At 44.0% G+C, this 18152-nt stretch overlaps 1 protein-coding gene across 1 annotated transcript in view; it reads left to right on the top strand.

Moving 5' to 3' along the window:
- The window catches only part of CSMD2 (CUB and Sushi multiple domains 2), a 676782-nt gene that overhangs the window by 133534 nt on the left and 525096 nt on the right, over nt 1-18152 (top strand). The gene's annotated exons all lie outside the window — the stretch shown is intronic.

Genomic DNA, 18152 nt, shown 5'->3' with positions numbered 1-18152 from the left:
CACCTTTTTGGTGTATTCAGGCCCTCCGTGATTGGATGATGCCCACCCACAGGGGGAGGGCAATCTACCTTACTGAGTCCACTAATTCAAACGCTCATCCAGAAACACCCTCACGGACAAACCCAGAGATAATGTTTAATCTGGGCACCCCCATGACCAGTCAAGTTGACCCATAAAGTTAACCATCACAGTGTGGTAGTCAGCACCGTGAAACAGCACGAGGTCACCTGGGGGAGGCAGTCACAGTGGGGAGATCAGGGGGCAGAGCTGGGAGCCCTGGGAGATACCCAGGGTAGGCAGAGGAAGAGGCTTACATGGAGGGACCATCGCTGAGGCCCTGGGAGAGCTGGGAGTCAGGTGCACGGATCCCAAGGGGTCAGGGCATTCGGGAGAAGGGAGAGCAGTCATGGTCAATGCAGCCGAGTGTCCAGGAAGATCAAGGCTGCACAATGTCTGCTGGACGTGGCTCTCGGGACATGACTCCAGGGTGAGAGGGGTTGGCCACACAGGGCTCCCCCACCCCCAGTGCAGGGAGCTGAAGCATGAAGGGGGGGTGAGGAAGGAGAGACGAGAGTGTCTTGGCACCTCCTTAGAGACGTTTGAGTGATCAGGGGAGATGTCAAGCCAAGCGAGGTTCTGAGTCTGTTTGTCTCTGTTTTTACTATAGGAGAGACAAGAGTGGGCTTGAAAACTGAGAAGGAGCTTGCTGGAAGGGAGAGAAAGGGATGCTGAATGAAATCCTGTGTGGTTAGTTGAGAAAGATTTTTTTTTTGGTACCTAAACCTGTTGTTCTGCTTAGTTCTCCTGTTGAACAGTCCAGGGCGATGATAGAGCCCTGTGGCAGACCACTAGAGACTGCCTTCAGATGGATAAAAGTCACCTGACTAAATCTAGGTCATTTTCCTAGTACTGGCATTTCTCCATCTTGACTCACAGAAACTTCTGCCCATCTACCGTGCTCCAGATGACAAAAGGCAGCATGAGTATAGGAGCTGGAGTCGTCAGGAAACCTGGATTAAAGCCCCAGCCTGGCTCCTCACTAGAGCGACACGTTTGAATGAAACAGTTAACCTTTCAGGACCTGCATTCCCTCCTCTATGAACATGGGGTTAGTACTAATACCTGCCATGCCTTTTTCACACGGTGCTTGGGAAGGTTAAACGGGGATCCTGTGGGCAGACGCCTGGTAAAACGTCAAGTGCTGAGCACAGCTGTGGTTCTTATTTCTCACCTGTGCCCACTTGGAGTCTGAGCCACTGACAGGTAAGTGCAGAGAAGTGGCAGCACAATTCAGAGCCCTGATTTGGTTCTGCATGCTTTATAAAGCATAATCATTTGTTAGTTTAAGTGAGATCTCTAGGCTTTTTTGGAGTCAAACAATTTATATTCAAACTGCAGCTTGACAGCCAGACTTGGAGATGCTAGTCTTTTTATCAAGAGCACGTGTCTTGCTTTTACAGATTATAAAAGTATCACATGTTCATGGGAGAAAATGGGGGAATGCACAAAAGCACAAAGAAAATTACAAGTAACTATGATCTGACCCTCTAGATAGAACCGCAATAAATATGTTGGTATTTATTCTTCCAGGCGTTGTGTGTATATGTGAGCATAAAATTAGAATTTTTAATATATATAATATGGCTATATTGGTATAATTATTTAACCAATCCCTTGTGTTTAAATTGTTTCCACTTTTCCCCTCTGATAGATATTGCCGCAGTGAAAAATTTTTATACATAAATCATTGGGTGAATCCGATTATCTCCTTAGAATAAATCCATAAGGCCATGGCCATTTCAGAAACTTTTGGTAGACGGTTTCAAATTGCTTTCTGGAAAGATTTATGTTCTTGCCAGCAATGTATACCCAAGTCTTCACACCCTCCCCGACACTGAGTATTAACATGTTTAAACAGTGGTTCACCAGCTTGACAGGTAAAACATGGTTCACCAACAGGGGTTAGAGGAGGCCAGTCCTGAGGGGTCGCCTGTATCCCAACAGCTGGAGGAATCTCAGTAGAGCTCCTGTTTTTTCAGGAGCTTGTTTTTCATGGCCACTGCCTGGGCCTCTGGGCCTGCCACCCATTCACTGAGGACCGAGCCAGTGCATCTGTGCATTTGCCGCAGAGTGGGGCACTCCCAGGAGGCTGAGGTCAGACCTGATGGGGTAATAATGCTCAGGGGCATCTGAGTCCTGGAGAGAGAGAGAAGGCATTTCAGGTGGGGGACGGCCAGTCCCCTGCATATCATCTTGGATGTACTTCCGCATGGGCTCAGATGGTAGGATGCTCTTTGGGGCTCCACCCATACTCCAGAATGCTCTATTGTTCACGGAGCCTGGCGTTTTCCGGACTAGAAGCAGACCTTCTGGGGGCAGTGGGCCTGCAGAGCGTTCAGAGTGCCCGTGCAGGAGGGAGTCTGGCCAGCTGGTTCCCTGGAGGGTGCTCTGTGCTTTCTTGTTATCCCTTGGGGGCTTCCACTCTCCCACAGCTGGGTGGGGCAGGGCCCTGCTCCACCTATGAGTGGTCACGTGTCCACCCTGGATGTGGCCGGAGGCCCAGGGGAGAAGAGGAGGCAAAGAGTAGAAACTTCCCGAGTTGGTACCCAAGAATGAACTGGGGCGCATTCATCTATCCATCCCTCGAGCTGATAGTAGGAGAAGAATGAAAATGAACAGGACCGGGTCCTTTGGTGCCTCTAGGAACTCACAACCAAGTAAGATAGACAAGCTCGTAACAAGCACTGACAAATATGGGCATGAGTGGTGAGCCCAGAGCAGCTGGGCCTGAGGCTCTGGAGGCTCAGGCTGCCCACCGATCTTCTTCATCCATTATTTGCAATTTAGAAAACAATTCCTCCGGAAGCCAGTGTGGGATGGTGAACCAGAGTCAGGTAATGAGGACTGGGGTGGGATGGGTGGGATATGAGCAGCTGACCTATTGGCAGCCCTTGGCTGAAGCTCCTGGAATAATAAGAGCAGGTGTGAGTAGGGTCTGGCAGCCACAGAATTCCCCAAGTGCAGTGTAAAGGGTTTCCCTCCTAGGAGACAGGATATTAGGGAATCAGGTACAGGTGGCCTGGGAGGACTGCCCCAAAGTTGTCTGCTTTGGCTGGGAATCAGGATGGGCTCAGTGATGGACCAAGATGGGTTGGAGCCTAAAAGACAAAGAACCACGTATGGGCTGACAGAAGGGTCTGGCAGAGAGGGCAGATGGGTCGCACCTTGAATGCCAGTATCAGTCAATTCATGGTAGCTGCCAAGGACCATGTATCGAGGCCACATCTGGATTCACTGAGAAGAGTGCGGAGATCAGTTAGTGATGTCTGCATGGGAGTGGAGGAGAGGAATGGTGACGTGTATACTATTTTCGTCATCCCTGATTTCAGGCATCACAGAAGATATTTCTGGATGCCAGAGAGGACAGTGTCATGATTTACGTTTGTCCCTGGGAAGGGGGCTGCATAGGCCCCACAGAAGTACAAATTCCAGGTGGCAGAGGAGCAGGAGCCATCCATGGAAGAAAGATTGTCTGAGCTTAGCAGGGCATCAAGGTCCCAGCCTTGGTGACCAGATTCAAATAAGATTCCAGTCTTAGGGGAGCTGAAGCACCAGTCAGGGAAACTGAGGCAGGAACCCAGTTATAACCAGGCCAGCCTGCTGAGGGAAAGGAAAGCTCCAGCTCAGTGGGCTCCCCTGGGCTTACAATATTGGGCCTATGACCATATGTGTAATTTGGACTCTACCTTCTAATGACCTCCCTGCTCTATTCAGGACTAAATCAGGACTTGGGCAAGATTGAGCCTGCAGGGGCTGCATGGGTTACATCTGATCACAAACATGTCATGAATCAGCCATAAAGAGGGGAATTAGGGGGAGTCCTGGCAAGTGAGGTTTTAGGAACATTGAAAAGCCTCCTTTTCTTCCCCAATGAAATCCTCCCCTGCGTCCTAAGCACTGTCTACATTTTCGCCATCAGAGGTGGTCCCATAAGATGTCCACTCCGGAAATGAGCACATGACCCATCACTGTTCAGGAAGTGGATCCCTTACCCTCCCTCCGCCTCTTGGCCAAGGCAGAGAGGGCACCCCTAGCTGAAAGTGCTTCTGTCTGGACATGCTGTATTTTTTTGGGAAGATTTCTCCATCTCAGCTCTGATTAGTTTCCCTATTGAGAGATCATTTTTCCCTAAATGGGGGCTTGGCTCCTGTGTTGCCCATGTCAGTGGGAAACGCCACTGATGGAAAGTGGTAGGAGATTGTGCTCCCTCGGCAACCTCACCACGTGCCCTGTCTTCGGTGGTAATTGGCGAATGACCAATAGCAGCAGGACCTGGGCTGCCCAGCCCAGCCCAGAAAGGATGGAGGCAGAAGTGTTCGCAGTAGAAGAGGGAGGGAGAGGGAGGATTGGCGAGTCGAGTCCAGAGCCAGACAGGAAACCTCACCTCAGAACAACACCATGCTCCCAGGTGCAAGAGAGAGTTGGAAATAATAGAATCGAATGGAATTAAGGTGGTATTTGCCTAGGCCACAGGACTACCTGGAACCTACCTTAGACCATCCCTTCCTGAAAAATCCTCTAGGGAAGCTCTATCCTTGATTCTAAGATGTTGCCTTTCTACATTCCACCCAAGAGTTTAACCCTTCTGAAATCGAAACAAACCTTAAAACAATCAACCCATGCAATTCATGCTGTATTTTTCTTTTTTCTTTTTCCAAAAAAAAACTCTAATTAAATTGACAGCTCATGTCATTACTGATGGCATGCTTGAATCAAGGAATTATGGTATATATGCAAAGAATGAAGCTGGCAAAGGAACCCTTGATTACTAGATAAAGTTGTGGTTCCAAATGCTCTTGTAAGCTGGCTGGATTCCAGTGAAACTGCCTTTAACTAGCTTAATTGCATGATTCTTTCAGTGGTCCATGAGAGAAAGCCAAGTCAAAGAAACTTGAACACGAAAGGGAATCTATTGGCTTAGGTTCCAAGGAAGTCCAAAAGATGGATGGCTTCAGGAATAGCTGGATCCAGTGATACTGGGACCCTCTTCATCTTTCAGCTCTGCTTTATATCTTTTATGTGGTGACAGAATGGCCCTGGGAGCTTTGGGCTTACACGATCCTGGAGAAACAGAGAGATCCTATATCTCCCAACATCCATATGGAATCTATATGGAAAAACTGCTGTTGGCCATGCTTGGGTCATGTACCACCTCCAAGAGAAATCACAGTGGGCTGGGGATGAGATGCCATACTGGGGAGCCATATGTGGCTAGAGGACAGGCAGGGTGTTGTGATTTGATTGACAGTCTGCACAGAGCCACGTGGGATGGAAGCAGGGCAGTTCCTCAGTGGGAAGAGAGAAATGCTGGTCAGGTAAAAGCTGTAGCTGTCTACTCTTGGGTCAGCCTGAGGGCCTAGCACCAGAGCTCTCCTTCGCAAGTTTCATCTGAGACTTGCCTCTTAGCGCCTCTGTTTGAGAAAAGGCCAGTCTGGAATAGCCCATCAGAGTGACAGAGGACATGAAGAGGAAGAGGCAGAGGGTGGCATTGCTTCAGTGTCCTCCCAGGTCAGGGCTGCCACTGGGCGCATCCCCACAGAGGGGACATGAGTGTCTATATAGAAACAAAATAGCTGAAGAGGGTTAGGGCAGCCTAAGCCGAGCCGACAGGAAGGAAGAGGTAGAGGGGAGATTGCATCTTCCGTGAAGATAATGCATGAGAATGCTTAGCCGGGTGCCTGGCACCCAGCACTCAATCAATAAATGGTAGCTATTATTATTACCCATTAGAGATCATTCCTCAGTGCCTGCAGTCTGGGCATGATGGATGCAGGCTGTGTTTGTGTAATGGGGATTATTTATTAGTCACCTTGTAAAAAGCAATGACAGAAAGGCACAAAACTATGTTACCACAGAGGGATCTTATCTCATGGAAATCAAAAGCTTCTGTTTTTTCCACTAGGAAACAAGAGCACTTGTTCTCAGAGATTAAATCCAATTCTTCTGTTGAGATGTCCAGGAGAAGGAGGGGATGTAATTCCCATAGATCTCAGCACTGCTTGTAGGATAATTCTCCTCCAGCCCCTAAGTACCTGGGAGGCTGTGTGTGTGTGTCTGGGGGGTTGGGGGCTGCGGGTTGGAGGGAATGGGAGTTGGAGAAGGGCGGGGGCATGGGCGTGCAGGGACAGCAATGTCCCTTGGAGACCACTTAGGCCTTGGCTCCAATTTTTCTACCTTTACAGGCTCAGGGCAAAGACCAGAGATGATGTTTACGGGAATCCGTTTCTTTTGGTTGGGGAGTCTTGCCACCCTGCCCACTCCCCTTCCCTTTCACCCCCTCCCCAGCCACACCTGCCTTCAGCTGCCTCACTTTGCCCACTGCTAACCCTGGACCTATTTGACAAAATTGTGGCCCATTACCCATTGCCATCTAGTGACGTAGACAGTTTTAGAACTACTTAAACCAATTTTTAAATGGTTATATTTTCAGTGAACAGAGTTATTAGCAAGAGCATATTTATGTGGCAATACCCATATAGCAATTCAGAGTGGCTACAAAGTCCCCATGCGTGAGATTAGGTCCTTTGCTAATTATTTGTTTAATAACAGCTCTGCGTAACAACAGCTGAAGACCTAAAGACAGCCACTGTTCCCCAAAGAACATGGGGACATTTTAAATTTATGTGGAGAATAGAAGGAAGCATACAAATCACCTCTTATTCGCATGCAGGGAGACTCTGAGGCTGCTCTGAATAGAACATTTATTAAGCACTTACATTGCCTGGCACTTTTTGATCATTATCTTACTTCCCTCTCCAAACTCTCCTCTGTGGTATGTGCTATAGACTATTGTTACCCCATTTTACTGATGAAGAAGTTGAGGCACCAAGAGATTAATAGACTGGCAGAGCATTGAAACCAGACAGTCTGACTTCAGAGTTGGTGCCCACCACTGCCCTAAGACAGGGCCAGGTACGGAGGCATCTCATGGTTCATGTCTATTATCAACATCAAAGAGATACAGCAACATTATGAATACATATCAATTGCGCATTTTGTAATTGCACAAAGTTCCAACAGTCTGAAGCTAAAGCATTGTTAACATTTTGAGAGCATCATCCTGGACATCCAGCTACCTGGGGAGAAAACCAGCTAATGAGATGGCTGGAAAGAAAGAATTTTAGAAAAAAAAAAAAAAAGAAATTGCTGCATTCTCTCCATTTTATTTTTATTTTTTGAAAATTTTACTTGAATTCAACAGACGGGAAAAATTAAAGAAAAATGGAAGGAATTGTTAAATTTCAAATAAATAGACATTAGTTCCTAAAATATTACCTCTAAAGAGAAGAACAGAGATTAAAGAACACCTTGAGATGTGACAGTCATTTTTACTATTATTTTTATTATTATTCTTTTTGCAATATTTGTTAACCCCCTGCCTTGAACAATGAGGAGGTTAGTGCATTTATACTTGTTCTCGTTTCTTCAACCTCCTGGGTCAGTTTTCTTAGAAAGTTATTTTACCTGGCAAAAAGTCTATAACATTTATATTCTGTTCTGTACAATCACTCTCACAAGTGTGTGATTTTACACAAAACCTTTATAAAAACTCCATATTTATAAAAGGGTTTAACACTCATCACCCATCTTCTGACCACCTATTTTATATTCCAGAGTTCTGTATTCTGATTGGTCTCTTGGTTTGCTGAAGTTCACTGTCAAGTACCTTTTCCAAGAAGGGCTCATGGGTGGCTGTAGTCTCTGAGTTCCTACATGCTCAAGAATGTCTGCTCGTTGTCTAAATACTTAGGTGATAAGTTCACTGGGTATACGATTCTTAAGCCATCATTCTCCTCAGAGCTCAATTAGATTGCTCTAAGGTTAACCAGACTTACTTCTCTATTGTTTGGCTTGGTTTTTCTGCCTGGATGCCTGTATGATTCATCATTTCTCCTTGAAATTGAGTAACTTCACCAGGTGATTACTATATATAAAAGTTTTGGACACGTCATGTGCCCTTTTGATCTTCAAATTCAGCTCTTTCTATTTCAGGATGTTTTTACTGATTATATCTTTGGATATTTTCCTCTATGGATATGTTGGATCACTTTTGCCTTTATTTCATACCTATGATCTTCTTTATAATCATGTTAATATATTTGATGTTTTCCATTTATTTATTTTTTTAATTGAAGTATAGTTGAATTACAATGTTGTGTTAATTTCTGCTGTACAACAAAGTGATGCAGTTATACATATATATACACATTCTTTTTTATATTCTTTCCCATTATGGTTTATCTCAGGATATTGAATATAGTTCCCTGTGCTATGCAGTAGGGCCTTGTTGTTTATCCACTCTATATGTAATACTTTGCATCTGCTAACCCCAAACTCCCAGGTCACCCCTCCCCCACTTCCCCCTTGGCAACCACAAGTCTGTTCTCTGTGTCTGTGAATCTGATGTTTCTGTTTCACAGATAGGTTCACTTGTGTCATATTTTAGATTTCATATATAAGTGATATCATATGGTATTTGTCTTTCTCTTTCTGGCTTACTTCACTTAGTATGATAATCTCTAGTTCTGTCCATGTTGCTGCAAATGGCATTATTTTGTTCTTTTTTATGGCTGAGTAGTATTGCATTGTGTATATGTACCACATATTCTTTATCCATTTATCTGTTGATGGACATTTAAGTTGTTTCCGTGTATCGGCTATTGTGAATAGTGCTGCTATGAATATAAGGATGCATGTATCTTTTCAAATTAGAGTTTTCTCTAGATATATGCCCAGGAGTGGGATTGCAGGGTCATATGGCAATTCTATTTTTAGTTTTTTGAGGAACCTCCATACTATTTTCCATAGTGGCTGGTCCCATGTACATTCCCACCAACAGTGTAGGAGGGTTCCCTTTTCTCCACACCCTCTCCAGCATTTGTTATTTGTAGACGTTTTAATGATGACCATTCTGGCTGGTGTAAGGTGGTACCTCATCGAAGCTTTGATTTGCATTTCTCTAATAATTAGTGATGTTGAGCATCTTTTCATGTGCCTGTTGGCCCTCTGTATGTCTTCTTTGGAGAAATATCTATTTAGGTCTTCTGCCCATTTTTAGATTGGGTTGTTTGTTTGTTTGTTTGTTGTTGAGATGTATGAGCTGTTTGTATATTTTGGAAATTAATCCCTTGTTGGTCACATCATTTGCAAATATTTTCTCCCATTCCATAGGTTGTCTTTTTGTTTTGTTTATGGTTTCCTTTGCCGCCATTTATTTATTTAATTTTCTCAAACTTGCCTGCCAAGTTCCTGATTTGGGTTTTCAAACATGCTTGATTCATTCTTCCCCCTCCCCTTCCCCCTCCTTCCTCCCCTTCTCCCCCTTCCCCCTCTCCTCCCCCTTCCCTCTCCTTCTTCTTCAATTGCTTTCATTACAATCTTTCTTTTTCTTTACCCTGCTCTGCAGGCTCACTTTCCATGTCTTTTGCTTATCTTACAATTTCCCTTTTAGATCCTTGAAACTCTTCATTGAATTCCTTTTTAAAAAAAAGCTATAATTCTTTAAGACTAGAGAACCCTGCTTTTCTGAACTCATATTGTTTCTTTTGATAATTCCTTCTGAGGTATATGTTTTCCATAGCCTTTCACTTCATTAACTCTTTCCCTTCTTGTTTATTTGGTGATTCCTACTTGTACTTCTCTGGATGGTTCCCTACTAATTATCTCTGTTTTTTGAATAGGACCAAATATTTGCTGAAGAATAGTGTGCAGAACTCTCGGGCCTGGGAAGTGAGGGATTATGAACTGATCAGTTCTGCACTGCAGGTCAGGTTTTGTGGCTCAGATATCCTCTCAGTAAAGCCAGTATTTCTATTGACTCTGGGCCAAAAGTTCTCCGTGTGGTGGTCTAGTCTGGGGATAGATTCCTCGCTCATTCTCTGCCTCGTTCTGCAGCCTCCTTAGGACAGGGGTGGGGCCATAGGTCATTAAGCAGAAAGGCAACAGAGTCTCTTCCTCAGCTCCTTCACCTCCTTTCCTGCCTCTAGTGCTGATGGGGTTCTCTACAGGACACTCCCAGTTCTCTCCTGGCTGGTCCATATTCAGACATCTTGCCACTCTCATCAAAAGTTCATTGAAAAAGACTATTACAAGACACAAAGAAGGACACTACATAATGATCAAGGGATCGATCCAAGAAGAAGATATAACAATTGTAAATACTTATGCACCCAACATAGGAGCACCTCAATACATAAGGCAAATACTAACAGCCATGAAAGGGGAAATTGACAGTAACACAATCATAGTAGGGGACTTTAACACCCCACTTTCACCAATGGACAGATCATCCAAAATGAAAATATATAAGGAAACACAAGCTTTAAATGATACATTAAACAAGATGGACTTAATTGATATTTATAGGACATTCCATCCAAAAACAACAGAATACACATTCTTCTCAAGTGCTCATGGAACATTCTCCAGGATAGATCATACCTTGGGTCACAAATCAAGCCTTGGTAAATTTAAGAAAATTGAAATCGTATCAAGTATCTTTTCCGACCACAATGCTATGAGACTAGATATCAATTACAGGAAAAAATCGGTAAAAAATACAAACACATGGAGGCTAAACAATATACTACTTAATAACCAAGAGATCACTGAAGAAATCAAAGGGGAAATCAAAAAATACCTAGAAACAAATGACAATGAAAACACAACGACCCAAAACCTATGGGATGCAGCAAAATCAGTTCTAACAGGGAAGTTTATAGCAATACAATCCTACCTTAAGAAACAAGAAACATCTCAAATAAACAACCTAACCTTACAGCTAAAGCAATTAGAGAAAGAAGAACAAAAAAACCCCGAAGTTAGCAGAAGGAAAGAAATCATAAAGATCAGATCAGAAAGAAATGAAGGAAATGATAACAAAGATCAATAAAACTAAAAGCTGGTTCTTTGAGAAGAGAAACAAAATTGATAAACCATTAGCCAGACTCATCAAAAAAAAAAAGGGAGAAGACTCAACTCAATAGAATTAGAAATGAGAAAGCAGAAGTAACAACTGACACTGCAGAAATACAAAGGATCATGAGAGATTACTACAAGCAACTCTATGCCAATAAAGTGGAGAACCTGGAAGAAATGGACAAATTCTTAGAAATGAACAACCTGCCAAGACTGAACCAGGAAGAAATAGAAAACATAAACAGACCAATCACAAGCACTGAAATTGAAACTGTGATTAAAAATCTTCCAACAAACAAAAGCCCAGGACCAGATGGCTTCACAGGCGAATTCTATCAAACATTTAGAGAAGAGCTAACACCTATCCTTCTCAAACTCTTTCAAAATATTGCAGAGGGAGGAACACTCCCAAACTCATTCTACGAGGCCACCATCACCCTGATACCAAAACCAGACAAAGATGTCACAAAGAAAGAAAACTACAGGCCAATATCACTGATGAACATAGATGCAAAAATCCTCAACAAAATACTAGCAAACAGAATCCAACAGCACATTAAAAGGATCATACACCATGATCAAGTGAGGTTTATCCCAGGAATGCAAGGATCAATCAATGTGATACACCATATTAACAAATTGAAGGAGAAAAACCATATGATCATCTCAATAGATGCAGAGAAAACTTTTGACAAAATTCAACACCCATTTATGATAAAAACCCTCCAGAAAGTAGGCATAGAGGGAACTTTCCTCAACATAATAAAGGCCATATATGACAAACCCACAGCCAACATCATCCTCAATGGTGAAAAACTGAAACCATTTCCTCTAAGATCAGGAACAGGACAAGGTTGCCCACTCTCACCACTATTATTCAACATAGTTTTGGAAGTGTTAGCCACAGCAATCAGAGAAGAAAAAGAAATAAAAGGAATCCAAATTGGAAAAGAAGAAGTAAAGCTGTCACTGTTTGCAGATGACATGATACTATACATAGAGAATCCTAAAGATGCTACCAGAAAACTACGAGACCTAATCAATGAATTTGGAAAAGTAACAGGATACAAAATTAATGCATAGAAATCTCTAGCAGTCCTATACACTAATGATGAAAAATCTGAAAGTGAAATTAAGAAAACACTCCCATTTACCACTGCAACAAAAAGAATAAAATATCTAGGAATAAACCTACCTAAGGAGACAAAAGACCTGTATGCAGAAAATTATAAGACACTGATGAAAGAAATTAAAGATGATACAAACAGATGGAGTGATATAGCATGTTCTTGGATTGGAAGAATCAACATTGTGAAAATGACTCTACTACCCAAAGCAATCTACAGATTTAATGCAATCCCTATCAAACTACCACTGGCATTTTTCACAGAACTAGAACAAAAAAATTCCACAATTTGTATGGAAACACAAAAGACCCCAAATAGCCAAAGCAATCTTGAGAAAGAAAAACGGAGCTGGAGGAATCAGGCTCCCTGACTTCAGACTATACTACAAAGCTACAGTAATCAGGACAGTATGGTACTGGCACAAAAACAGAAATATAGATCAATGGAACAGGATAGAAAGCCCAGAGATAAACCCACGCACATATGGTCACCTTATCTTTGATAAAGGAGGCAAGAATATACAGTGGAGAAAAGACAGCCTCTTCAATAAATGGTGCTGGGAAAACTAGACAGGTACATGTGAAAGTATGAAATCAGAACACTCCCTAACAACCATACACAAAAAGAAACTCAAAATGGATTAAAGACCTAAATGTAAGGCCAGACACTATCGAACTCTGAGAGGAAACCATAGACAGAACACTCAATGACATAAATCACAGCAAGATCCTTTTTGACCCACCTCCTAGAGAAATGGAAATAAAAACAAAAATAAACAAATGGGACCTAATGAAACTTAAAAGCTTTTGCACAGCAAAGGAAAACATAAACAAGATGAAAAGACAACCCTCAGAATGGGAGAAAATATCTGCAAATGAAGCAACTGACAAAGGATTAATCTCCAAAATTTACAAGCAGCTCATGCAGCTCAATATCAAAAAAACAAACACCCCAATCCAAAAATGGGCATTAGATCTAAATAGACATTTCTCCAAAGAAGATATACAGATTGCCAACAAACACATGAAAGAATGCTCAACATCATTAATCATTAGAGAAATGCAAATGAAAACTACAATGAGATATCATCTCACACCAGTCAGAATGACCATCATCAAAAAATCTACAAACAATAAATGCTGGAGAGGGTGTGGAGAAAAGGGAACCCTCTTGCACTGTTGGTGGGAATGTAAATTGATACAGCCACTATGGAGAACAGTATGGAGGTTCCTTAAAAAACTAAAAATAGAACTACCATACGACCCAGCAATCCCACTACTGGGCATATACCCTGAGAAAACCATAATTCAAAAAGAGTCATGTACCACAATTTTCATTGCAGCTCTATTTACAATAGCCAGGACATGGAAGCAACCTAAGTGTCCATCAACAGATGAATGGATAAAGAAGATGTGGCACATATATACAATGGAATATTACTCAGCCATAAAAGGAAACGAAATTGAGTTATTTGTAGTGAGGTGGATGGACCTAGAGTCTGTCATACAGAGTGAAGTAAGTCAGAAATAGAAAAACAAATACAGTATGCTAGCACATATATTCAATGGAATATCACTCAGCCATAAAAAGAAACAAAATTGAGTTATTTGTAGTGAGCTGGATGGACCTAGAATCTGTCATACAGAGTGAAGTAAGTCAGAAAGAGAAAAACAAATACTGTATGTTAACACATATATATGGAATCTAAGAAAAAAAAAAAAAGGTTATGAAGAACCTAGGGGCAAGATGGGAATAAAGACACAGACCTACTAGAGAATGGACTTGAGGATATGGAGAGGGGGAAGGGTAAGCTGTGACAAAGTGAGAGAGTGGCGTGGACACACATACACTACCAAACGTAAAATAGATAGCTAGTGGGAAGCAGCCGCATAGCACAGGGAGATCAGCTCGGTGCTTTGTGTCCACCTAGAGGGGTGGGATAGGGAGGGTGGGAGGGAGGGAGATGCAAGAGGGAAGAGATATGGGAACATATGTATATGTATAACTGATTCACTTTGTTATAAAGCAGAAACTAACACACCATTGTAGAGCAATTATACTGCAATAAAGATGTTAAAAAAAAAGTTCATTGAAGCCTTTCGGGGGCTGAGGTACGTGATTTTAGGGAAATCTGCATTTGGCTGAAGGTCTGAGGATGCTGTCAACATCCCCGGTCATTTATGTCAATATTCTGCAGTATGTGGCCAATATGCTTAATGGCGTGTGCTGGGGACCATTTCCTTGCCAAAGATACAGCTTTTACTCCCCTATATTTTCGTCCTTTCTGTTGTCATTGTCAGTGGATTTCAGGAGAAATATATGTCTTTCCTTGACATCTTTAAAAAGCAATCTTCTGTGGCATCATCGTTGAATGGTTGCACAGAATTCCACTCTGCCAATTAGCAACATTAAATTTACTACAATTCTCTGTTGAAGGACATTTATGTTTCCTTTTCTTCTTTATTTTTTCTTTGAATATAAACAATGCCATGATGCATATCCTTGGATATCTGTCCATTTGCCCTCATCCCACTGTAAAGAACTGGGAGAAAGCCTCAGAGAGGGTAAGGGGTTTGCCCAAGATCAAAAATCTAGTTAGTAGTGGACCCGCGAATGTAAGCCTAGCTGGGAGACCCCCATTTGAAGCTGTCCACCTGTCACAAGTCCGTGTCTCCTTTCATCCAGAAAAGACCCTTCCCACCGCCTGCCCTCTCACATTTCACTGTCTCCTCCAGCTCCACATTCTTGTAGATTTAACCCCTGTTCTCAGAGGGATTAACTGTAAGAAGATTTCTGTGCAGCTTTTCTCCTGGATTCACACAAAAGGACTTAGATAAGTCTTGGCTTATGGGGCCTTAATGGGCCATTAGGGGAGACTGGAGCATCTGGGGCCAGCTCTAACCAGAAGGAAGGATCAGGGAGGCTGGGGCATGCCTGGGGAGAGCCTTCCAAAGCCTCTTCTTCAATGTCCTATTTAACGGCAGATTCTGGGAGTCTGGGCTGTTTATGTGATCCTGATATTTGGACTTTCTTAAATTGAGGATCGACTCTTTGGGGGCATTCACCTGCAAATGACAAATAGTTGAGTACCTAACAGGTACCCAGGGCCAGCTTCATAGGCATGCCACCTGTCCATTGCAGGGGGCACAGCCCTTAGAAGGGTCCGAGTCTGGTTGAATACTCTGCTGTTGCCCTCTTGAAATTCTTAATCATGTTTGAACAAGGGACTCTACATTTTCACCTTGCAGTAGACACTGATTATGTAGCTGGTCCTGCATGTGCCAGATACAGTACCAAGCTCTTGCATCTGGGTAGGCTGTCGTAGGAAGCAGCAGAGACCTGGATCTGAGAGCCGTTGGGCTGAGAGTCTTCAAATCCTGCAGGCGACCTGGCGTTGAGAGCAGTAACGAGGCTAATGCAGCTGTGCAGATGGAGGAACACCTGGGCAAGGTGACAGTCCTCGAGCCCTGTAGCCGCAACTGATCATATCACAAAGAGCACCACTGGGTGGGTCTCAGGGCTGCACCAGCAGGGCAGATGAGATGCCTAGTCTGCCTTCCCGGACCACAGCCTGCTGAAGGACACTGCTAGCACAGAAGTTGTTCATTAGGTTTTCACTCCATTTTTTCTCCCATCACCAGTAGCAGCACCAAAGTGAAGGAGCCAGTTTTAATAATCGTGCAGACAAATCGCATTATTCCTACCTAACAGTGGCTGGAAGACAGTCTGCCTCTCGCTCCCCATCCAAGTCTCTCCCTTTCTCTCTTTTCTTTCTTCTGTTTTATTAGCTGCACAAACAACAAAAAAAAGATTTTTATTACTCAAATGAGCTCTCGGCACGTCTGCTAATACACTCCTAATGGGTTTTAAGACTTAAAAGCAACAGCATGGATCACCATTTGCATGCTCAGCAAGAATTTGCCTGGTGGGAGGGCAGGATGAGGGAGGGGAGGAAGGCAGGGAACAGGAGATACCTCTGCTGGCCAGACCCACCATGCAAATGAGCTGGGACTCAGTCCCAACATATTAAATGGATCAGAGCAGTTTCTCGTTCACATGTGCAAATTAGATTAATCAGACTGGACTCCGAAAGAGGAGAATAATAATGCCGTTACTAAGGACACATGGGCACCCGCAGGGATGCATGGGAACTGGACTTGGACTGGAAGTCATCTTTGGGTGATGGGTCATGACCCAGCCATTCAGCTGGGTCCAAACCCATCAACTGATCCCCGCCTTGCCTTCCCACTGGGTCTGGCCTGCTCAGGCAGCTTCCAAGCCACCGATGAGCAGGAAATCCAACTCCAGTTTCTTCACTGCCCCCTTGATGCCTAGGGCTGAGTGCTGCCCACAGGCCAGGCTGCAGAGATGCAGTGTGGTCTGAGGGTTCAGAGCACAAGACCCAGGGTCAGATGAGCTGGCAGTGTCACTGGCCCACTGCATGACCTTGGGAGAGTGACTTGATCGCTCTGACTTCAGTTTCTGCAGGCGTTAAGGATAACTTCTTCCAAGGGTTGTTCTGTGAATTAAATGAGATAATATGTGCAAAGCACAGTGTCAGATGCAATAAATATTAGCTATGCTCTCCTTCCTCCCTCCCTCCCTCTCTCGCTTCCTTTTTCTTTTCTTTTTTTTAAAAATTAATTTATTTATTATTTATTTATTTTTGACTGTGTTGGGTCTTCGTTTCTGTGCAAGGGCTTTCTCTAGTTGCGGCGAGCGGGGGCCACTCTTCATCGCGGTGCGCGGGCCTCTCACTGTCGTGGCCTCTCTTGTTGCGGAGCACAGGCTCCAGACGCGCAGGCTCAGTAGTTGTGGCTCACGGGCCTAGTTGCTCCGCGGCATGTGGGATCTTCCCAGACCAGGGCTCGAACCCGTGTCCCCTGCATTGGCAGGCAGATTCTCAACCACTGCGCCACCAGGGAAGCCCCCTTTTTCTTTTCTGATTCATGGAATCGGTTCCAGTTTTCTAAGTTGATTCATAAAACCGACTCCACGATTTCTCTAATTCGATCGTCCGGGGGAGGTGCACAAACCCTCCCACTCAGAGAGGGCGCCTTTTGGAAACTGCCTGCCTGGAGCAGCCCCTAGGGCGGGTACCCCCTTTTCTAACAGTCTTTGCAAGCTTCTCTGTCCCCCTTCTCAGGGAGGGCAGGTGTGCTGGGCTCAGCCCTCTTGTCTGCCCGGCTCTCAGTTGCTGCGGGACGATTAGGAGCCACTGCCAGTACATTCTGTCTGTTCCCCGCCTGTTGTGCGCTGACAGCTGATATGTACAGAATCCTCACATCTGTGCCAGGATCTGTGGGCAAAGGGATTTTTGTGGAAAAGCCACCAGCTAGGAGAGAGGAACTCAAAGCTTGACAGAACGTGGCTTCTTATCATCCGTCGACATTTTTTCATCCTTCTGTGCTGAATTTCATTTTGGTGGGCAGAGTGTGTCTGGATGGGGGCGGGAGGGAAGGGTGGCCACCTAGCCGGAGGGTGTGGTCCTCACACACTGCTCTGATGATCGCTGGGCCCGAGCATCTGTCTGTGTTTATGGGCCATTTGTAATACCTTTCCTGTGAATTTTCTGTGTGTTTCCTTTGCCTGTTTTCTTGGGTCATTTGGATTTCTTTTCCTTTTTCAGTAATTTGCAGGAGCTCTTAATAATATTCAGGCATTCATTCTTTGTTTGTTATGTACATCGTGCATATTTTCTTCCAGTTGACTGCTCGTCCGAACTTGGTCAGTTGTGTTTTTCACCATGCACATCACTCCGGTGACCTCAGCGAGGCGTGCACCGGCCCCAGGGTGGGCACAGTTGCAGATGGTTGGGATCACACATGGGAATAAGAACTGTCGAGTGTACATCAACGGAAAAATCTAGATGAAGTGCTGCTCCAGGTGACTGGGTAGTAACACAACTGGACTTTAGAATTTTTAAAGCACTGCTTTTCCTATTTGGAAAAAAGTCATTTTCTTTCCCAGGTGACAAAGGAGCAGAGACAGAGTGAACTCTCACTGTCCTGCTGTACCTGGGAACCAAGTGAGAGCAAAATGATTAGC

This window comes from Balaenoptera acutorostrata, chromosome 1, assembly GCF_949987535.1.
Source record: "Balaenoptera acutorostrata chromosome 1, mBalAcu1.1, whole genome shotgun sequence".
NCBI lineage: Eukaryota > Metazoa > Chordata > Mammalia > Artiodactyla > Balaenopteridae > Balaenoptera > Balaenoptera acutorostrata.
This window is presented reverse-complemented; position numbering and strand designations above follow the sequence as displayed.